This window comes from Gigantopelta aegis, chromosome 8 (assembly GCF_016097555.1).
Source record: "Gigantopelta aegis isolate Gae_Host chromosome 8, Gae_host_genome, whole genome shotgun sequence".
NCBI lineage: Eukaryota > Metazoa > Mollusca > Gastropoda > Neomphalida > Peltospiridae > Gigantopelta > Gigantopelta aegis.
Genome location: NC_054706.1, coordinates 79470195 through 79475480, shown reverse-complemented (window position 1 = coordinate 79475480; position 5286 = coordinate 79470195).

Here is a 5286-nt window from a genome sequence, read left to right as displayed (position 1 = left end):
CAGTTTGCTTTATTTAGCCACACCATTATATATAAGATCATTATCAGCTATTGGATGTCAAACATTTGGTAATTTCAGACATAATTATAGAGATGAAACCAGCTAGATTTGTCCATTAGTAACAAGGGATCTTTTATATGCACCATCATACAGACAGGATAGTACATACCTTGATATTCCAGTCATGGTGCACTGGCTGAAATGAGAAATAGCCCAATGGGCTCACCGACAGGGATCAATCCTAGATTGATCGCACATCAGGCTAGTGCTTTACCACTGGGCTACATCCCCCTCAAAATAGACGGTCCAATGTCAAACTAGGTTCACAACCACACAAAGATGGATCATATCTGCTTTGCCCTCCCTCCCCTTGTATGGAAATTGCTGAGAACACGTTATATAGCACACACGTATACTTGAACCACAAAATGGTAATTGTGTATAGATAGTAAAATAGCATTCGTAAATATCCAGCCCTTAGTACAGGCCATCAAGTATCCTACTTTTTCCTATTTATTCCAAAAAAAAAAAAATTATGAGTCCCTATTTAGCCCTCTTTTTGATGACAATTCCTATTTTTCCCCTTCTTTTTTTTGCACTTTTGACCAGTTTCATTTTTTATTTTTTTTATTTTAGCAACACCATATTTTTTCTCCTCACACCATTCGCTCCAGATGACTTGCTATGAGGCATATTGTGATATCTATGGCATAGTCGTTAAAATCTGAATATATGCAGATGGGATACATGATTTCATCTCCAGCTTTTAAAGGAACTGTCCCAAAACTGTTGCTGTTGTAAGATGCTTTTGAGTAATTGACCTCTTTTATCAAATTGAATCACCTATTAAACACACTATCTTATTTAGAATATCAATTACAGTTTTATGTTTGTCATAGTATTATTTTCAAGCGTTATGGTTACTCGCACCTTGGCATTTGGATTAATGTGTTATTGGTATACATTCAGTCTACAAATTTGATATGTAACTTGTGGCGAGTTATGTAGTGGCAGAATTTGGTTCAAAGTGTACAGAGTTCCAGTGACTACGTGCCTACTGGCCCAGAGTGGATTTAGGGCTGTAAGGCCATTATATTTTAAATTTTGGTGGCCTTTTTTTTTTTTTTCTAACCCCCACCCCCCAAAAAAAATCTGCTAAATTGGGTGGGTGGGTGGGTGTTTGTGCAAATATCTTACATTTTCCACATTTCTCATCACGTCTAAATTGTACGAAGTCAGGCTGAAGCTGTTAGGGTTACCTTTGATATACTGGTGCATGGTGTCTAAGGAAGTAGGACTTCAGTGCTCATTTGCAGGTTGTGCTTTGCTTACCGTAACAAGTATTCTATTAAATGTGCACACCTGCAGTATCATAATTATTAGACCTATTTCTACCAATTCAGTTAGCACACAGCTACTAAATCCAGCTATATTATCCAGTTATATTACCAAGAGAAAACTAATTTTAAAAATAGTGTCCGTACCCACATTCAATCACATACACACACACACTGCCATTGCTGCTGTTTTTGATGGTGTCACTGGGTCATCAATGCCTTGTTGTGGTGTTTTTTCAGTCAACACCCCTGTCATTTCAGAGTTAAAATTTTACCTTGTAACTTGTATTATTCAATAACATAAAAGGAATACTGCATTGTGTTGCTTTTTAAAAGTCTTACTCCAAAGAACCAAATTCAACCACTGCATTGTCTGAATAAAATGTGGTGGATTGGGATGGCTATAAGGGGTGTTGGGAGGCCATCTTAAAACAAAATAAGTACCTATTTTATTCCTATGATATACACATTCTTATTTTCCTGTATTATTATCTTTTCAGTGGTTTTCTATTTCCATAGTTTTTTGAGATGGCTCACTCACTTGACCCCTGCAATATTCTCTATTTTGGGACATTTACTTTTATACAAAATTCCTATTTTAACCCTATTTTCAGGCAACAAAAATTCCTCTTTTTTTTACCCACCGCCTCACTTGACGGCCTGTTAGTATCATGATGGGCATTTTGCAACTTTATGAAATACATTTTAGCAAATTGTCATTTTGCAGTAAGATGGTTTAGAGTAAAGGTTCATTCTACCACAAGAGCCTGTAATCTGTTACTGCCATCACTGATATAAGTCAGTTTACGATTTTGAGGAGAGGCCGGGAGCCTGAGGATAGCAAAAATCATATAGGACTCTCTAGTTTGGCTAGCATACTATTATTTGTACAAAAATTACATTGAAAGCTATTTCTCGTTCCAGCCAGCGCTTCACAACTGGTGTAACAAAGGCCATGATATGTACTATCCTGTCTGTGGGATGGTGATTAAAAGATCTCTTGCTGCTAATTGAAAAGAGTAGCCCATGAAGTGGCGACAGCAGGTTTCCTCTCTCAAATGTGTGGTGCTTAACCATATGTCTGAAATCGTATAACCGCAAATAAAATGTGTTGAGTGCATCGTTAAATAAAACATTTCCTTGATTCTTCAAAATGACACAGTAACATATATATCGGAAACCAGTCTTGAACAGCGATCTTTTCCATGGTTTCATGCAAAACATTTAGCGTGTCGTCTGTTCTACTGGAGACGCACAACAGGGCTAGCTGGGTTGGTGGCAGACTCAAAACATTTAGTGTGTCGTCTGTTCTGCTGGAGACGCACAACAGGGCTCGCTGGGTTGGTGGCAGACTCAAAACATTTAGTGTGTCGTCTGTTCTACTGGAGACGCACAACAGGGCTAGCTGGGTTGGTGGCAGACTCAAAACATTTAGTGTGTCGTCTGTTCTACTGGAGACGCACAACAGGGCTCTCTGGGTTGGTGGCAGACTCAAAACATTTAGTGTGTCGTCTGTTCTACTGGAGACGCACAACAGGGCTCTCTGGGTTGGTGGCAGACTCAAAACATTTAGTGTGTCGTCTGTTCTACTGGAGACCCACAACAGGGCTCGCTGGGTTGGTGGCAGGCTCTAAAGATTTAGTGTGTCGTCTGTTCTACTGGAGACGCACAACAGGGCTCTCTGGATTGGTGGCAGACTCAAAACATTTAGTGTGTCGTCTGTTCTACTGGAGACACACAACAGGGCTCTCTGGGTTGGTGGCAGACTCAAAACATTTAGTGTGTCGTCTGTTCTACTGGAGACACACAACAGGGCTCTCTGGGTTGGTGGCAGACTCAAAACATTTAGTGTGTTGTCTGTTCTACTGGAGACACACAACAGGGCTCTCTGGGTTGGTGGCAGACTCAAAACATTTAGTGTGTTGTCTGTTCTACTGGAGATGCACAACAGGGCTCACTGGGTTGGTGGCAGGCTCTAAAGATTTGCAAACAGAGAGTCCTTATGACAGTGAAATTTTTTAAACCAAAATCGCACACTGTAAGTGATTTAATGTATGACCCAACTTTTGTCCATGACTACAATCTTTAATATGGGATGCAATTTTTTATTTCCCCAGTTTATCATTCTACAAAAGTATGTATTATTAGGTGCTAGGCAAAAGGCTTTTTGTACTAGTGTGGCTGAAACATGGCTGCTGTCACAAGCTTACTTGCTGAAACGTCTGATTTAATGTCCAACTACCAGCGCCAGTATCAGTGTTGTCTTTAAGATATGTGCAACTAAGATTTGCTTCATATCACAAAACATTTCTCCATGTAAACACAGTTTCTTGTATTCACAGAACATTTTGTTTTCAAAATTTTGATTTGCAACATTGCTGATCAGTTTGAAATGTAGAGACAACATTGAACAGTTTTGTAAGTGGAGCAATAGCTATTATGTTACGAAGAAAAATGTACTTCTACACTTTCGCTTGGGATATTGGAAAACAAAACATGTCACTTAAAGCAACTGAATTTATTTTGTTCGGTGAATGACCTATCTAATTGTATTGATGCATTAATATGGTGATATACGGAACATTCAAACTGCGTAGTCTCATTGATGTGCACAAATTGTTTACAGTATCATGACATATCTTTGGTAAATCCTTAGCAAAAGGTAAGTAGTATATGTGTAAGTTTCTTTTACTTAAAGGTGAAAAAAAATGGAGCAACGATCTTCTATGTAATAACATTTTTCTCCTGTAAAATGTAATATCAGTTATGTGAGGTTGAAGAGAAATGTGTTTGATCAGGAGAGTGCCCATGGTATTTACACAGAGAACGTTATTAAGCTCTGTCTGGTTTTTTCTACCAAGACTAACAAAATTTTCTTATTCACATCCAGTTTGAAATATGATGAAAAAATTAATGTTTTCCAAAAAATGCCATTGCCATCATTATTTGCGATTTTAGTAGTCTACTAAATTGCAAATAATTATGTCAATGTTCAGTATTTTATGTTAATGGCACAGTTTTGTCAGTACATGTATCTGGAAAGTTCTGTGATTTGGTATAATTGACCATTTCGGACAGAAAATTTTTGTTATCGCATAAAAGACAACCTCGGTCTAAAAAGTCCGTAACAAATGGAAGCATCACATACCCGGACAACAGCCTCTACCCTTCTGCTCATTCCCGATACAATCTAGACGTAACTGGTGCCATTCCGAAAGCTATGCAGTCTCTTAGGCTGTCAAAATAACCCAGAGATGAAAGGCCATTTAAGAATAACTCCAATAAAACTGGCATTTTTATCAAAGGGTAAATCTGTGTCCATTTTTATTTCCAGGGATGCTTAATTAACTTTTCTGTGTATGTTAGCAAACACCAGAAAAAATAATATAACATTTAATATACTGCATATGTTAAAATTACAATAAAATATTCTGTACTCATGTTAAAATCTCTGTTTTTGTAAAAAGATATAAATGGGAGGTGGGGGTTGTTGACATATTAACAGGAACTGTTTGTTAACACCTTGAATGATTATAAATAAGTTTGAATGGTGAATTATGATCATGTAAGATTGGTTTAGTTGCCTGATTAAAATGTGATTGTAAATTTGACTTTAGTAACCAGTGATTATTGAAAGTTTTAGTGTAATATATGACCGTGTGGGGGTTCAGCATTGTTGATAGCTAAATGCATATGTAAAAGTATTTTTCATTAAATGATACAGACTGAACTACTTTGTCGAGAATTTGTTTTTGTGTTAAATCCATGCCCGTTCTAGTAGAAAATATTATAGCGAGACATTTGGAGAGAGACAAGAGCCCACTGCTCAACACATACTACTTTCATTACCCCAGCAGTCACTATTCTGCACTGAAATAACGTATAATACTGATGAACAATTTTAGTTCCGATAAAGTTATTGGTTTGTAATTACAAACCAGTAACATTC